This window comes from Hesperophylax consimilis, chromosome 15, assembly GCF_061612785.1.
Source record: "Hesperophylax consimilis isolate HC1 chromosome 15, BYU_Hcon_1.0, whole genome shotgun sequence".
NCBI lineage: Eukaryota > Metazoa > Arthropoda > Insecta > Trichoptera > Limnephilidae > Hesperophylax > Hesperophylax consimilis.
Genome location: NC_142850.1, coordinates 5,178,813 through 5,198,194, shown reverse-complemented (window position 1 = coordinate 5,198,194; position 19,382 = coordinate 5,178,813). Strand labels below are relative to the sequence as shown.

General features: G+C 33.2%; 1 long non-coding RNA gene across 1 annotated transcript; it reads left to right on the top strand.

The window, feature by feature from the left end:
- Nucleotides 1-11,042: 11,042 nt before the first annotated feature.
- LOC149417207 (uncharacterized) lies at nucleotides 11,043-18,868 on the top strand. Its single transcript, XR_016303237.1, has 2 exons — nucleotides 11,043-11,434; nucleotides 15,734-18,868. It is a non-coding gene; the product is annotated as an uncharacterized LOC149417207 (long non-coding RNA).
- The last annotated feature ends 514 nt before the right edge of the window (nucleotides 18,869-19,382 follow it).

Sequence of the window (19,382 nt, the reverse complement as noted above, 5' to 3'; positions counted from 1 at the left end):
TTCAATTATGCTGACTCTTGAAGAATTTGGTTCACTCAATTGTACCATGTCTTCTTCGGGCGTCCCCTACTTCTTCTTCCATTAAAATTTGCTTCAAATATAATCCTTATGCTCCTATTTCGATCATTCGCTTAACATGCTCAAACAATCCAAACATTCCCCTCTTGAACGTATTTATTACGCTTACGTCAGACTTGTATTCTTTGCGAATCTTCACATTTCTCAATCGATAATACATGGTTTTACCACACGTACACCTCAGGGATCTCATTTCTACGGCATTCAGTATACTTTCGTGCTTCATCTGCCAGTCTTATTCTCACTGCCATACATCAGAGTAGATACCAGCACTTCATTGTGGACTGCTAGCTTCACATCTTTGGGCAATTTTTTGATAGCGCTAACTGCGTTCAGTTTTCCATTTGCAGTTTCTTGCATTAACCCTTCTTTCAATATCCCCCATCAGCCGAAAATTTATGCTACAAATCGGAAATGTAGTTTTCCTATCATAACAGAAATACATTTTTTAAGATTTTCGCAATCTATTTTCTAATTTATATTAGCAAAATACCTCATTATATTTTCGGTAAAGCATTATCCAAGGTTTTTGTGAAAATTTTCATAATATTCAGTCAAGTCAACTACCATAAGGAGAAATAATTAATTTTCAGGCAAAGCAAATATAATAAACGCCTACTTGAACATTATTTTGATATTTAAACTAGGCAAACGAACCAACAACTTGTATAGTTGTTGGTTTGTTTGCATATTTTTGCGCAGGCGGAAATACTGTTAATAATTATAATTTGTAACTTACAGTTACGGTAGCAAATTAACAAATCTATATTTAACGACTTCCCAACAAAGCAGTTCAATTATTTATCAATCGGTTTATTCAAAACCTTATTTAACCTCCTTGTTCCAAACTCATGAAAAACGAGGTGTGCCTGCCCAGAGTTCAGTGTTTATATTGTTTAAAGGGGGTGACAGATTACGCTACAAGTTCAACTCCATATGGCTCGCCATACAATCCCATACAGACCTCTCACACCTAAAAAGATGATGTGTTATAAGTGTGCGCGTGGGGCCGATATGCGCTATGATCTGCTAGCCAGGCTACATTTGAGAATTATTCAAATCCCTCTCCTACTTACGGCAGGAGAAGGGGTCAGAACAATTTACAGAGCACCGTAATTACGCGGCTGTCATCTGTCCAAGTGGCAGATCCCATACAGAGAAATGATGTTCCGCGGCAGTTCCCCAATTGATCTGACCCCCTATCTTGAGTAAGATTATAGCGTGGTATGGCACCCCAACATATAATACGTATATGCGAGCCTAATTTAGGATAATGTGTCTAAGGCTTTAGCCCTATAGGACTGGTAAAATTTAGTATTATATTTAGTAAATATCTCAAAAGCAAATAAAATATCGAATATTATGCTTGAAATAATAGATACACTTCTACAATATCAACTTTTTAACTCTGGATTTTTCAGTAACAGTATAGAAATGTATTCAAAACTTCCAAAACCTAGCTCAACATACTGCAAATGCAGAGCACCTCAATGTAGTAATTAATTCACTGGACTGCGAACGTAGGGAACAGTACTATAGGGGTTAAACCAAGTTTTGACTCAACAGGAAAATATCGGGTTTCCGAATTATAGGTCGCGCAATTAGAGTTAACTCAAACAACACAACAACTTAGGTTTGTGGGTACTGGTGCGTATAATAAATTATACATTATTCAACAAAACAAACTTTGTTAAATTGTCATAAAATTCCCAAAAAAATGAAATTATTTAAAAACACAAACTTAGGTTTGTGGGTACTGGTGCGTATAATAAATTATACACTTCCGACAGTCCTTGCCAAACGTCACTCAGTAACATAAGTTTGCCTTACTTGGATTTACGTCTTGTTATTAGCAAAAATGAGACAACAAGTGGAGGTAAGTTTACGATCATAGATTTTGAATACTTATTTGAAAAGTTTTTAAAGATTTTCGATTTTTTTTTAATAAAAATGAACTTTTTTCATTTTCAAAGAATTTTTTGATTTCTGAAGTCAAGTACGAAGTTTGAGACATGATGTATGCAATCAATGTATCTAGTTTGCGATAATTTTTCATACGAATAAACGTTCAAAAGAAAATAAAAGAAAAAAAGGGCGGTTAAAGGTTCGACAAACTTTCTAGGTTCAGATTTGCCTTCAGTAAATAAAAAATCAACCGTGAAAAAAAAATTAAATGAATTTTATTTTAAATTATTTGAATCATTAAACCATTAAATTTTCGAAAATCTCGTTCATTAACTTCTGAACAAAATTTCAGAAACTCTTTCTAATGAAGGTGAACATGAAATAAATCTAAAGGTCATAGGTAGTTAAACATACGTTAGAGTTATTAAAAGGTCACGAAAACAATATATTTCGTTAGGTACCTACCAGTATGGCCATAGTCATGTTTTCATTTCATATTTTGAGTTTGGAAAGAACCAAAGTTTTAAATTTTTTTTTTTGTAAAAAGTATTAACTTTGTGGCTCGTCATAATTTTTTTATTCACTATACGAGTGAAAAAATACTTCTCCAAAAATAAAACCACATTTGAAATCGTTTAGCAAATCAGCCAGCCAAGCTTAAAGTATAAACAAACTTTAGCTGTGAGTTCTTTTGGATTTTCTTAATCAACTCAATTATTGTGTTTAACACGCAATATTATAACATCTACGTGATGTACAACTTACATACGAAGAAAAATGAGTATTGCTAATTTATTAAGAATCTCTTAAAATTATTCGAAATCCAGTTAAAAACGGGGTTGCAGGCCTTTAAGGAAAGAATTAACAGGTTTCCTGATAAACTTTTTGTGAAATACGAAAGTATTTTAACGATGTCGGAACACTAACTAACTAATTAACTAACCATCACGCCGTTTCCCCGCAGGGGTAGGCAGAGAGGACGGACCGCCAAACAACTTGGTCTTGGCACACACTTCTTGCCTCATTCACATTCATACATCGTCTCATACATACTCTTCTATTGTTCTGACTCAAGACATGGCCCGACACAAGTATCTGATTCACTTGGTCGTGCCATGTATTCCTCGGGCGTCCCCGACTTCTGCTACCATTCACATTTGCATCGTATATTCTCCTTACACTCCTTTCTTCGCTCATTCGCTCTACATGCCCAAACCATCAAAGCGTCCCTTTCTTGATCTTACTCATTACGCTTACATCAGCCTTGCACTCTTTGCGGATATCCACATTCCTCACACGATCATACATGGTTTTACCACACATACGCCTCAGGGATCTCATTTCAACAGCATTCAATCTACTTTCATCCTTTCTTTGCCAGTTCCATGCCTCACTTCCATACATCAGGGTAGGTACCAGCACTCCATTGTGGACTGCTAACGGAACGAATGTCGGAACACGTGTTCATAAAAATCCTAAGATTTTCGCATTTCGTCATTACATATTATCATGGCATATGTAGATGCATGAACACGTGTTCTTATAATATTTGGTTCTATGGCAACTCAGGAGTATGGCAATACAACACACTTTTGAAAAGTTATTAAAAGCGACGAAAAAAGGCCTATAACCTAATCTAATGTAACATATTTGGCAGTCATCACTTTCATGACATGACATTTGTATAACTTTTCAAGAGTGTGTTTAATTGCCACTGTCCTGAGTTGCCCGGTTACCATATATTTAAGTTATCTTCCAAACATTTTTTTTTCGCATAAGAAGTGCTGTAAAAATTATCTAATATTAGTGTGAATCCTATTCATTATACTTACCGAAAAAAATATCTTTTTACTAGAAAGAAACTCTCAGTATCGTTCCGGTGTAAGACCACTATTCAGAATTGAAACGTTTCTTGACATGGCTTTGGCCATGTTTGGTTACCTGATTTGAATAGCCAGGTTCTTCCCAACGTTCATCTTACCCATATCCTTCTCTTCCCCACTACCTGCAGCCTCACAACATACCCCAAATGGGGAAATCATAGTCGCACTGGCTCCAGAGGGCTGGGAGTAGTTGGGACTATTTTGCGGTTACTCATAAAATAAAATTTATGGACATCTAATCGACGTCTCTAAAGTAATGTAATATCATTAGTCTGTGAGCACACCCATAGATAGCACTAGATTAGTCCATTAGGTTAACCATAAATAGCGTTAGCTGTCGAGAATAATAGAAAAATAAATAAGGTGAGAATCTCAAGGTCGGGGTCCAGATTATTTCAACCGCTTGCTAATTAAGACGTCGGAGCTATTGTCAATCTATCACAATAATAGTACAAGTGTTTTGTTGAAGCCGGAGTTTTATTGATTAAGAGAGTTTGTAAGAAAGCCCAGGGGCTCTATTCCTGAATCGAGGGCGCTCGTAATCGCCGTCGAAAGTACGCACGTTGGTCGTCGTTGCTATTCCCGAAATTGGTCGAAGGTACATACTTCGACGCCAAACGTCAAAAGTCATTCCACACGACAACTACTGGGTATAACCAGTAGAAACAGGGCAGCGAGTGGTAGGTTGTTGGCGTTTCTATGGAATTGGCTGTCAAAATCTAGTCTAGCTGTCAATTTTTGTTTTACCGCGCGGATTCCGCAAATGTAAAAGTGGGTGAAAATTTCCCACTTACTAAGTCTTTATCGGAGCTTACAAGCTCAATTAAGAGTTGCTTTTGGCAATTTGTAATACGTCCCGCAGCCATTTCTATTTTGAATAGCGAATAACTGTTGTCTGTTTGACAGTCACACCATAGAAATCCCAAAAACATCCGAAACATAGACAATATTCACAGGGGTGCCAATATAATCATCTCTTCTACCAACTTCGACCGTTCGACGCTCAAGAATACGTAAAATTGAAACATTCGAAAAAGTTAGTCGCGACGACTAGTAGTTTTTCACTCGAAGACGGCGCATACGAAAACGATTGATCGTTTAACTCCAGAATCGCAGGCCAGGAGATACATCAAGTCGTATGAAAAGTTTATATTGACACAGTAAAATAATATTAAAGAGTGTGTGACCTATCCCAAATGTGAAAAGTTTATATTGACACAGTAAAATCATATTAAAGAGTGTGTGAACTATCCCACATGCGAAAAGTTTATATTGACACAGTAAAATAATATTATAGAGTGTGTAACCTATCCCACATGCGAAAAGTTTATATTGACACAGTCAAATAATATTAAAGAGTGTGTGACCTATCCCACATGCGAAAAGTTTATATTGACACAATAAAATAATATTAAAGAGTGTGTGACCTATCCCACATGCGAAATGTTTATATTGACACAATAAAATAATATTAAAGAGTGTGTGACCTATCCCACATGCGAAAAGTTTATATTGACACAGTAAAATAATATTAAAGAGTGTGTGACCTATCCCACATGCGAAATTTTTATATTGATAAGATGAAATAATATTAAAGAGTGTGTGACCTATCCCACATGCGTAATATTTATATTGATACGATAAAATAATATTAAAGAGTGTGTGACCTATCCCACATGCGAAAAGTTTATATTGACACAGAAAAATAATATTAAAGAGTGTGTGACCTATCCCACATGCGAAAAGTTTATATTGACACAGAAAAATAATATTAAATAGTGTGTGACCTATCCCACATGCGAAAACTTTATATTGACACAATGAAATATAGAAGCCAAGTTATGTTTCGCTTTAATTTATCAATATTTCTATATAACGAAGTTATTTATTTAATCTCTGTCTTTTCTCATTCGCTTTAAGATTCGAAAAGAATAATTATTTATTAGTCTCCTCTAAACGCTCTACGCAAGGCTCTTGCCGAATTCGGTCAACCGCCGCGCTAAGGGCGTGCACAGATAATCAGAAATGGCGTTATCGGTAAATCCAAAAAATAATACCGATTTTATTTTGAAGACATTGAAGTAAGCAATAAAAAGGGAGAAAAAGATATAACAATATACTCGTAATTAGTATTTTTTATTGTAAATTCTCTTTGTATTTCTGATAATCACGAAGAGTTATTGGAATATCAATCGATGAGACGAGTAATCATGTCAAATTTTTTGTTTCAAATTCATACTCGTTGGAAATAGAGAATTATTGCCGAAGCGTGACTTTTGATACTATTTTGATGGCCTCCATTGTCGAAAGGTAAAGCTCTCGATTAGCAATTAGGTCGCCAGTAAATTTTGTTTGATTAATTTGTGTTATTTCACAAATTATTAATTTAAAAATAATATAAAGTATATTTGCGGCATGTTCAACTATATACTCTCAGTATTGTCCTGGTGTAAGATGACCATTCGAAATTAAAACGTTGCTCGAAATGGCTTCAGCCGTATTTGGTGACTAGATCTAAATAGACAAGTGTTTCTCTACCTTCGTCTTCCTCATCTGTTTCCTATCCTCACTACCTCCAACCTCACAACATACCCCTATTGAGGATGCCATAGTCTCACTGGCTCCAGATGGTTGGAAGTAGTTGGGAATCTTCTGATCGACTCTCGACTCTTGGACTCTTGGAACTCTTCCAAACCTATTTTCACGGGGCAGTCCAAAAAGAGATTAAATAATCACAATCGATTTTCACCGCATTTCTGATGTGGGCATCCAGGATTACAGTTATGTCCACCATGTTTTGTGATATTCGCCACTTTCATGTCTGCTCGAAAAATAAGATTTTGTAGGCAGACGAGAAAACCACTTAATCAATACTCTTAAACCCAGCTTACAGCAAATGTTTAAGTTTAAAACATACGCATGTTATTACATAAAAACCGAATTTTAATTATTTGTAATTTATCCGATAACCGGTTTTCAGAAATATTTTTACCGGTAACGGAATTTAGCAAAATCTACCGGTAAACCGGTTAACGGAAAACCGGTATTGTACACCCTGAGTTTGCTCTGGTCGTCCTTAACCCACATTCCACTCCCGCCCTATCTCCGCATTTCCACTGCATCAAATCTGGCTCCGTCTTCTCCGCCATTGAAGATAAATGCTTTTTAAGATTTATCTTATAAAGTCACGGTCGGGAGATTAATAAATAATTCGATGTTACTTATTCAAGCTGAATTTAAATTGTACAAACGTTGCGGTCAACTGTGCCCCAGGAGAAAATTAAATTTTCTTGTGTTGGGCATTTTTAAATTTCTAAGTAAATAAGTATGGCATCTTGGGATTTTGAGTTTCATAATCGTAATCGGAAGTCACTAGAAAGAGTCGCAAGGCATAAAACTATAGTCCAACACATGCCACCATGAATAATAATAATAATAATAAAAGTTACATCAATAGCGCTCTGTGACGAGTTTTGGAGTATGCTTCCATAATATGGAATGCTCAATATAAGGTATACATAGATTTAGTAGAAAGTATACAGAATAAATTTTCGAAACATTTACTCAAGAAATACAAAAAAACTACAAATAATTTGTTAACTTTACAAAAAAGACGCACATTGTCAGACCTGTTGTTTTTACATAATCTGCTAAATAATAAAATCGATAGTCTCGAATTGCTATCCGTTATTGGTTTAAATGTTCCAACGTGGCGTACCAGGCACACTAAAGTTTTTTATAATTACTAACAAAGCAAACAACTCAGTAATTACACCCACTACGAAAAATTACTACATTTAGACATCTTTCACGATTCCTTTCTAAAATACAAAACTAACTTATTAAATTTCTTAGCATGACATATTTCAAAAAAACTTTCGCTTAATTTTTCAAAACTTCTATGTATCGACAGTCAATTACAATTCGTGAGCATATTATAATTCTTGATTTCAATTCATTTCACACACTTTCTTCCTTGTATAACAATCGCAGGCGAAATTACGTAATGATATTTTATGGACATACGTAATAGGTACTACAACTATGTAATAACGAAAAATATCCTTAACTGTATCTCATTAGACTGTGTATGTCTTAATAAATAAACACGTAAACAAATATTTTTTCGTAAACTTAAAGTAAAACGCGCTACCTGAAGATGTCATCGCAGGTCAATAAATTCTTTTGTTTTTTCTCTTATGGTGTAGGGTCAATGATGAAACATATAGGGATTTTTAAAATCTAAAAATAAAGTAAAAAAATCTCTACGGCCTATTATACCAAAACCTCCTAGATCACAAGGCCGGGACACTGAATCAAATCAGCCTCCTAACTTGTATGGGAACATCCAAAAAATGAATTTAATTTTAAAAAAATTAACTAACTTGATTAATTTTAAGATGTTTTAATAAATAATAATAAATTGAAAAAAAAATTAAAACGAAAATTTTTGTAAAATACCATACAAGTTAGGAGGCTGCTTTGAATGAGTGTCTCGGCCTTGTGATCTAGGATGTTTTTACTAAACACAACTATATTATTGCTCCACGTTTACTGCTGATTGCCTTCATCGATATAGAACAAAATAAGTTGTAAATTCTCCGAAATAGAACAGTGAGAATATTACTTAGGTGAAATAGATTTTATAAAGTACCTAACTATTTTTTTTAAAAATGCGTATTAAAAACGGTAGTCGTAGGTAAATATTTACCTGTAAATAAATACCTGTTGTCAAAATACTTTTTGAACAAATGATATGCAATCAAGGCATCCGCAGACATAACACGAAGCCGTGTAATGAAATCAGACTACCTAAAAAGGACAAAGCCAATATAAAGGGGCGAAATATTATAAAGCGCTGCCGAAAACGTTAAAAACTATACAAATTATTTAATTAAAAGTAGATTGTAAGAACAACATTAGGCAATGTAATTGTGTGGAAGTTATAATTAGTAATTTGCAAACTCAAATGTATGAATAACAAAAATAAAATATGATAAATAGTCTATCAACTCTCTGCCTACCTACAATGTAATATGGATGCTTTAAATATGTTGCTCGTCAAACTGAGAATTGGAACCTGGAAAAACTCCGGTAAACCGGTAAACTGGATGTAGGATAGATGTTTCGCCTGGCCCATGCAATATGCGCAGCAAATTTTTGTGTTGTCAGGTGGCACGTTAATCATTTTGTGAGGAGAAGAAAATTTTTCAAACTTGCATAAGCCAAACTTCAAACAACACTAGTTGACAATAGACACTGAAAAAGCACAATGACAAGTAGTTCTGTTTTTGAAGTATAGCCTAAAACCATTTGTCATGCTTAAGTACTTACCAGATAGTGCACATTATAAATTCACAAAGGCGTGAACACAATCTTTGAGGTACTTAATTAAATATCAGGAAATTATAAACAGGATGCGTTGAACTGACAAAGCAGTACAGGCTCTATTATTACTTTCGTGTCGCCCAAAAATTCACATCCTCTAAAACGAAATGACGTAGATTCATGACTGCACAATTCTCCAGCCAGGAGATTTCTCGTGTCACGTAATGTGAAAAGCAACGATTTTATCTAAGTTTCACATTTTGACCATCTATTCCATGGGTAGGTATATAACGTTTGGCTTTCCCGGGTCACATGCAGTAAAGAGAAAACGTACTTTTAATATCCTTTTATCTGGTTCGATAAAAGTGGGTGTAGATAATTCTCAGTGAGTTCTTAAAGTGATCGTATTATTTCAAAGATAATTTTACTATCGTGTGCTTCTCCCTTGAAAATCGTTATTCACAATTGTTTTTTATAAAACATGTTTATTCCAAAAACTAGTACCCACGTACATGAAAGTTGCATGGTAATGAAGAAAGGGATCTTCCTCTTTGGAAAAACAGGGAACGTGCACAACATATAAGGTGTATCAGAACGTACCGTGCACTTCGTTTCGTTTCAGCCACACGTGATTCGTTGTGTAATGAATATTTTGTTGTTGTTTTTAACTGGAAAAAATCAGATAGTAAAATATTCACACATTGAAAAATTCTGTTCACATCTTTCGTTAGAAGTATTCTAGAATATAGCTCCATAATTAGTTAACCTGTCTTTAATAATTACATTAACATCATTGAAAAAGTTCAACGCAAGTTTTTCAGGTGTATTAATTATAGACTTGGAATTGATTTAGAATCAATAGATTATGATTTTTATAACATTCATTATAATTATTGATATTGAAACACAGAAGAATAAAATTTGATGTTACATTTTTTATATAAAATCGTAAATTATCAGTTGGAAAGCCCTAATTAATAGTGATTCACGTTCCTAGCATTAGATTTAGGTTCCCTTGTATGAATTATTTTTATTAAGTGTGTTTGTGGCTACAATTGTGTTATAAATAGATTACATTCGACTGCTAACACTTATGCTATGTCAGCTGATGTTTTTAAAATGCATCTATCGAAGTATAAAGCTAATAATTTATCAAGTTTTTTAAAATTTTAGTTAATTTTTCTTCTTCACTTATTTCGGTAAATTTGTACTAATGTATCTTCCCTTTCTTTTGTCTTGTTCACTTATATAAACTTACTTTTTTTTTTCATTTTCTTTCTTCTTTTGATGTTATACTACTACTGTAAACAACTATCATGTACGTAAAGGACACTCAGAAATCGATGGTTAGATGATTTTCTGGACCGCATTGCTAACTTTCCCGAGCCGCAGGTTGAATCAAAACCTCCTAGATCATAAGGCCGGGACACTGAATCAAATCAGCGTCCTAACTTGTACGAGAACCTCTAAGAAACGTATTAAAACAAATTATTACGAAATTATTTGTAGAATCCCATACAAATTAGGAAGCTGCTTTGAATGAGTCTACCGGCCTTATGATCTAAGAGGTTTTGGTTGAGCACGCCTAATCTATTCCTTTACCCTACTTTGAGCATAAAAAAATAAATTATCCGTCTTGGTAAATATACTTTGCATGAAAAATTCTAAGCAGAGTTTATCTCTAGGTCAAGCGATAGGGAATGCCGATGACTGTTTCATTGACACGCCATATTATAACGATGCGTGATCAGCGAAGTTATTTAGTAAAATACCACAGTATAATAAACAAAAAACAAACGAGAAAAAGCCTCAGTTGCATCTTGGAGAGCCAGCTTTATAGATACAATACATTGTTTTCATGTTATGGACTTCGTTAAAACCCAGCGAATTATCACGTAATAATTGATATCTGTACTTCCCCGAATTATATTAATAAAAACACTTTGTGGTTTTCCAGTCCTTAAAGCTATAAAATAACAATGTGATCGGTGGATTTATCAGTCGTACAGTTCAAGGCGCGCAGACTGCAGGTTGAAGCGTAAGCCGAAGTGAGCGTCAGTCCAAGTGGTTCTTCAGTTCGTAGCTTAAGCTTTAAAACCTTCAAGTGTGAAAAATGAAGATTACGTTCCTTCTTTTGTTCTTTTCATTTCTGCTGGTTCAGTTCACGAGTCTGGCATCTCCTGTTCACAAGCATCACATGGCGTTGAACGAAATGCAGAACGATGAACCGTCTGATTTAGGTGAGTGTCTACTTCACACTTTATTTAAAGCTCCTTTAAATAATGTAAGTGTAGAAATAAGAAAGCGTAGTGTATGTAAAATTACTATAATACTCATATTTTTAACTTTTTTTGATTTAATTAGAGAGAAGTACATTAAAATTATATAGTTATATTAATTTGTTAAATTTGCGTGGCAATAAAATGTCCACTCGTACGATACTAATGATAAAGACGCCCTTCATGGCAGACCTGCACCTAAATAAAGAGGCCAAGGATTCAAATTCTGGCAAATGGTCAGTCATTTTTATACCTCCACCATAGAATAAAGAATAACACAAGAAAAGCCTTGTGGCTTGTTTCGTGATCCAAATAATGCCGAATCAAGGCTTAAATTTCCGATACAAAACTGTGTTTCACCAAGGTTACATAATTAAAATGGGATGGCTTCATACAATGTCAGTAAGAGAGACAGACCGCGTGCTAAATGGTCTAGAACCAAAAGGTACTAAGTCATTGGTGAAATTAGTTTCCATTCGAAATTCTCATGAAAGGCACAAATATTCTTCTTTATTCTGTGACCACCACCATTGAGAATCGAAATGTTTAGTGGCGAGATACGAATAGACAGGTTTCACTCATTTCTCTTTACCTTCTCGCACTTCCCTCAGCCTCAAAACATTTCTTAACTTTTTAATTTTTAAAATGTATTTATAAACCCATTATTATTTATTCATGGATACAAATACTTTTTTGTATAAATATCTCACTAGGTTAAGGCTGAAATTTTAATATCTTAAAGAAAATGAGATGAAAAAACGAATAGATGGAATTGAAGAAATAAAAAGAAAATATGAAATATCCTAAAAGAAATGGGAAGAAAAGATCAAATATTGTCATTTGCTTCGGATTATTTGAAATACCCAATAGAAATATGTAATTCTTTAAGCAATTTATAAATATTTTTGTCCATAATTTTACGAATAATATCCTATACCATATTCTTGGATGAATAAGTTAATTATTGTTCTACTTTTCAAATATAGTGATATAATTTGATAAAGTGTTATGTTGAGCTTTGACGAATGCTCTCTTAAGTAGGTCGATTCAACTCAAATGATTGCGTCATTAATTTCCTAAAGTGAAAATTGGGATCGAAATAATTTTATCTACCACAGAAATGGTGACCACAATTTATTGTATGAGGCCACCTGCCCAGTTGCGGTGGGCTTTATCAGTTTTGTTTTGGATATTGACGGTAAAAAGGAAGTTAAAATCACGTAGAAAATAATTAAAATAAATTAAAATTAATAGTCATTAATTTATTTGTCAATACCATTGTTTTTATAAATATAATATAAACAAGGTTATTTGAGTACAGCCAACCAATTAGATTTGAAAACATTCGAATTCTTTTCAAGGAATTATAACAACTGAAACATTACGAACATTGATGTATTATACTAGATTAGCCCTGTCTAGTTAAATTCATTTTAAAAATAACGCCACGTAGCGTACATCACAAATGTGGAGATGAACTTAACAACCTAACTCTGTTTAAACTCCTTGTACAAGCGTTCAAACTCGTAAGCGAAACCACGGATAATTTGTTGTCAGAGGTGTTGTAATATGGACATAATTCAAATTTAAATATTTGGAACTAGGTTATTTTTGTGATTGAAAAAATGAACTTGCCCAGCATAGCTGAGAAGCAAAATAGTTTACTCTTGACCAACAAAAGGTAAAACGCAATGCACAGTGCCCATTTCGCATTGCGTCACAATGCGTGGGCCTTTTCATAAATGTGCACGTGAACCAAACCAAAATTGTGTTGGGGTTATTTTTAAATGAATATGCCGTGTCTAGTCTAATTTAGTCTATGATTACGAATATATATATTTTTAAAAACAAGTAAAACTTTGAAATTTTCGAAAAAGATATTCTTTGTAGAAATATAAGATTTCAGCAAAAATTGCAATTAATTGTTTGAAGTATTCAAAAGGTTTTAGTTTTGTTAGGATGTTTTCAAGAGTTTTTCTTTTATATATTCAATAATATTATTATTCAATTTATATAAAAAAAAAAACAGTTTGATTTGTCTTCAGAAGGAGAAACAGCCGTCAAGCATTATAATAATTACACGGCAGAATTTTTTAATAAATGAATTAAAAATATTATTGAACATATAAAATAAAAACTAAAAATTTAAATGGAGTTCTACAAATTAAACATGAAAAAAATGTATTTATAAAAAAGTCCTACAAGTAATTCTGCCGGTATTTACAATACATGAAATATTTTTTTAAATAGTCCAATAGTAAATTATTAATTTATTAATCTTTTAATATATATTGAGTTGGTTCTATACTGCATCTAAATGGTGACTGAAACCAACATTTGTCCATTGTTAAAATAAAAATAAATAAAATGTTTGACTTGTGTTGATAATGCATCCATGCAGCGATCAATACACAATATATTATCTACTGTAATCTCCGCATATACCCGACTAAACAGGATGTCAAATCCGTCCTGTGGTATACCTTCGTGACCTACATAACATCAGCACGGAGGAATTAATTCCACAACTGTAGCCGAGGCAATAATTATTCGACCAATAATTTGTAAATTGAATGAAACACTAGTATATATTGAATCATTTTGCGGGTAAGAGATAAGCCGCCATAGCTCAGTGGTCAGAGCTGTCGACCGGAAATCGAAGGGACACGGGTTCGAGTCCCGTTGGCGTCATGTATCTTTTGTCAGGAGATTTTTCAATGTGGATGAGTGTTTCAGGCGAATAATTATTGCTTGTAAAATAATTGTTACCCTTTGTGCTATGCATAAAAAAACCTTGTCTTAAAACATTAGTTTACCAAAAAAAAAAATAATTAAAAAAATATATTAATCAGTATTTGCAATGAATGCCAGGAGTAACTACAACCATATATTTTAAACGTGTTTAATAAACCACTAATTCCATTCATTCATCGTGATTTCGAATAACTTACAGTGCCCACTAGCACTTGTGTTCTTTCTTCCATCAAACACCACAGTTTTGAAATTATTCACTAACCTCCAAAACACACACACACACACACACACACATAAACACACACACCTATCTCTATTCACGTAACATGGTAATTAAGAAATGTATATACCACAAACAAGACATTACAGGGAGACATATCATAGGTACCGAAACATTTGCCATGTATGACAAACAAAAACATAATTTTTTTCACAACTATCATTTTATGTCTCATAAATTATCAAGCATATGAAAAAGGATAGGAAACAATTAAAGTAATCGCGGTTAATAACGGCTTTGAGGTAAATAACATTGACCAAATTATAATTAACAAAAGTGTTAAATAAAGTCAATCTATCCGGTAAATAATGATAAACTGGATACATTTAAAAGTTTTTAGTTCAATTTAAAAAGTGGTCAAAATACAGCCATTAAAATTAATAATAATAAAGGAAGAAGCCTGAAGAACTCCAAAAGTAAAATAATGTAACCATAAAAAAAATCAAAGAAAATTGATTCATTTTTCGCTCTTTAGTATTTTCAAGAAACCCAAACAATCTGTCAATTCAGGCATATACCAAACAATCTGTCAATTCAGGCATATACCAAACAATTTGTCAATTCAGGCATATACCAAACAATCTGTCAATTCAGGCATATACCAAACAATTTGTCAATTCAGGGATATACCAAACACCTATAGATTAATTTTCATAACCGGGTAATAATAAAAAATGACAATTTACTTAAATGTGCGGGTAAATATACTAACGTACATAAATAGCTTCAATGTGGCATAACCATAGTTTGATAATGACCCCAAAAGCCGAACAACTATAACGATTTTTGACATATTATGTCAACCGTTACTTTTAAACGAAGTTAAATGGATTTCTTCCAATTAAACACAATAACCATTAAAAATACATTGTACTTGCTCTTTAGAAAGAAGTTGACTTTAAGTAAACGCCTCCACTCCTTCCTATCTTCCTACAGTTCCGCGAAAGCCTTCCAACATTTCTACATCTTGCAGGCCTATTATAGAGAAGCCTATTTATTGGCCATCTATCTTCCACGTCGTGCTCAGCGTAGCCGTACCAGTTTTATAAATCTTTGATTTGACGGCCTTTCAAACAATTATTGGCATGTTTCTTAATTATTTATTGCATGTTTAATTTGTATTGCTACAATTCTTTACAGCGAGGCATAAATACCTTGAATAGGTGACACAACAATAATAAATCTTCCATTACATAATCTAATGTTGTTATGTTTTTATTTTTCAGAAGACGGAGAGGTATCGGTACGCTGTACAAGAACTACGTGTCCGTGGAGACTTGAGGAATGTGTGAGACACTGCATGGCCCTAGGATTCTTCACAGGGTCGTCCAGTGACAGAGACTGCACGTGCTTTAGATATTAGTCTGCAGTCACTCCACACCTAAACAAGTGTACCTACACGCGAAGACCTCGATGGGGATACAAGGCGTATTTCGAAACCGATTGACGTAGAGACCATGGCTAGCATAGTTATCAAATTAGATAAATCAAATCTGAGGTGGAACACAGATGAATTACACCACAAGTAAAAACAAGTGAAGTATAAAGTGGAAATCATAAATAACCACGAGTTACACATGACCATCCGACTAGTTTTAATAATAATATTTATTATGTTTCATTATTGTATTGAATATTTATAAAATAAGGAGCCATCCATGTGGTGTTGTGTGAAATTTAAAGAAAGTTTACCTGGATATTAAATCGCTTCAAAGATCATGATGGATATGATTTTGAATTCTTAAGAAAATAACCATCAACCTAAAAACCACATTGTGTGGGATTTTAAAGGCTTATTATTATTATATTCCAATAAATTAAAAGCATAAATTTCACTTTCTGACTGGACTCGTACTAACAGGCAGATTAAATACTACACCAAATCAATAGCAACCTATGTAAAATAAAGGCTATCTTACGTTATTCACGGACAAATGAATTGTACTAGTACTTTAAAAGACGCTAAAAACTATACATTATAGACCTCAGTAAACATAATCTTACAACTCAACTCAATATTTATGTATCGTCATGTATTTATTTCGTCAAATCAATTACCCTTCGTCAAGAAAACATTATTTCTTCATTAGTACTTCAAAGAAATTCCGATTTGTAATTTTATTAACTACTATCTTTGTTTTAGCGACCTCAATTAAATCTTAAAGCTCAATACTATCGACCTCGATAAGTTTACAACTCATTATTATCATCATTCCGCGGCTTTGTTATCAGACAATTCAGACGTCATTTCCACATTCCCGATAGTAAACCAAGCCGCACTGCGATCCCAACCGCACGACTACGGTTCGACAACCGTTGCAAGGCACCTACTCCTGGTATCACAATATGCCCATGCCACCACCGACCGATCACGATGAACTGCCTTGATATGTCCCAGACAAAGCATGTTAGCATTGTATAGTTCGGTTTAACCATAAGCGAAATTAATGATGTTTGATTGAAAATGATCAGTTGTATACGAGAAAAAAGGGGAGATACTTTTTTAGATTTTTGGAATAGTTGTATCTCGTCTACGGGCCCCCTTTTTAGCATTCTTCAATAAAATAGTTTTATTTGACCCAAAGACGTACTTATATAATATTTTTTAGAATTAACGACACAAGTGCTATTTACATACATGATAGTTATTTACAGTCATAGTACGATATAGAAAGAAAATAAACATTTATAAGATTATATAAGTAAGCAAGACAAAAGAAAAAAAAACATGAATTCAGAGTTAATGAAGAAGATACAAAAACCCTGTTATGCAGTGACCTCGTCAAAATATGCAATGCTAAAATGTTTAATTAGTACAGCGTTATACTTCAATAGAGGCAAATTAAAAACATCAACTAACACAGAATAAGATTTACCAATGGTGTGTAATCTATTATAATAGAATAGTAGCCTGAAACCGTAGTATAATTGTCACAATAATACATACTAGGGAACCTTGATATATCAGGGCTTTCCAACTGATAATTTACAATGAATAAAATTAAAATATCAAAAAAAAAATTCTGCCAGTTAACGTCAACAATTTTGGGTGACCATATCGTATATTTTTCCAATTTTGGGTGACTATATCGTATATTCTTCCTAATTTGGGTGACAAAACGTATATTCTTCCTACTTTGGGTGACTTTATCGTATATTCTTCCTATTTTTTACTGAAATCAAGAGCTCGAATGTAACATTATGTATAAAATATCTTTGTTTGGTAGAAGACCTATCCAGAATAATTTTGAATTGGTTTGATGATTTTTTTGGTTTCATTAATTTTTCAAAGTAAAAATTTTGATTGCGGATCAAAATCCAACTTTTCAAAATGATTTCGGATAAATACGAAAGCAGTTACTTCTGTTTCACTTATTTATTTGGGACCGGACCGGCTTGACTGTGCCACGGGGTTTTCATTATTTATAAAAGAGTTATACAAATTAAAGCAAATGTTGGAAATGGTCCAATCCGAAGTCAAATCGATAAGGTGACCAAAGATTTTTAAAATATAAAAAAATAAGTCCATATTAAATTGAGAGATTTACTAGCTATTATATAGGAAGGTCAAAAACCTTTTAATATATTTGAAAACGAATATCCATACACGGAGAAAAATAATCCTGTTAAAAAGGTGAATGCCGATTTCCTGATAAAGTATTAGTCATTCGGAATATATTGAAGACACGTGTTCAGGTCCTAATAAATATCATGACGGAATGCGACAATATCTGTTTGTCAATATCAATATAAATATTTGCATGAAAACATAAAACATTTGCTTTAACTGATACTTTGTTATGAGCTCTGTCATTTCATTTGTTGAAGGCCTCCAGTCCCGTTTTTAACAGGAAAACGTATAATTTCATAAGATTAATAAATTAACAGTATTTTACATCAGTAAGTTTTCTCCGTGTACTTTTCAGATATATTTTTTGGATACTGTGTGATGTTGTTAGAGGTGACATTATTCTGCCACGGTAAGTTAAAACACTGTGTGTTCTTGAGAGCTTCAATGGAGACACTGTGTTTTTACTTACTGCGGCTTACTTACTTACATAACTTACTACTGTTTAATTTTACTCATCCCACTAAAATTAAATTAAATTTGAAACACCACGTAAACCTTGTAACTTTAAAAGCATTATAGTTAAATAATTATTTATTGTAATTTTAATTAAATAATTTATTAGTTTTGTGTATTTTGTTAAAAAATCATGATGCGGCAGTATTAAGTGAAGAATGTATTTATTGTAAGAATATTCATTTTATTTAATAATTAATTTCATGGTTTTTAAATGATACCTTGTAAAACGTAATAGTGTAAGGTAATTAAAAATATATTTCTATTAATAAATGATTTATAAAAGAAAAGTGTTTAATATAAGTGTAAATCCGAAAGTAGCGGGTTCAAATCCCGGCGTGCGCAAGTAAATGTTATTTGATGAATTTGTGTTATTTTACGATTTATTAATAAAACAATAATTCAAGGTGTTCGGGGGTCAGGCTTTAAAAAAATAAATTGTTTTTATGGGAAAATAAATATTTTTCTATGATAAACATTGGAATTTAGAAAAAAGTTATTTAGTATATAGTATACTTGCGGCACGTTCCAGAGTGGAAGATGCTTTCAGTATCGCCCTGGTGTAAGACCACCATTCATAAATGAAAAGTTGCTTGAAATGGTTTTAGCCGTGTTTAGTGACCAGATCTGAGTAGCAAGGTACTTACTATTCCTTACTATTACCGCACCTTACTATTCCCCGCCCAACTACCTTCAGCCTCACAACATACCCCAATGATGCCATAGTCTCACTGGCTCCAGACGGTTGGAAGAAGATGGGATGGGAAAAGTCTTCTTATTATCTATCCAAG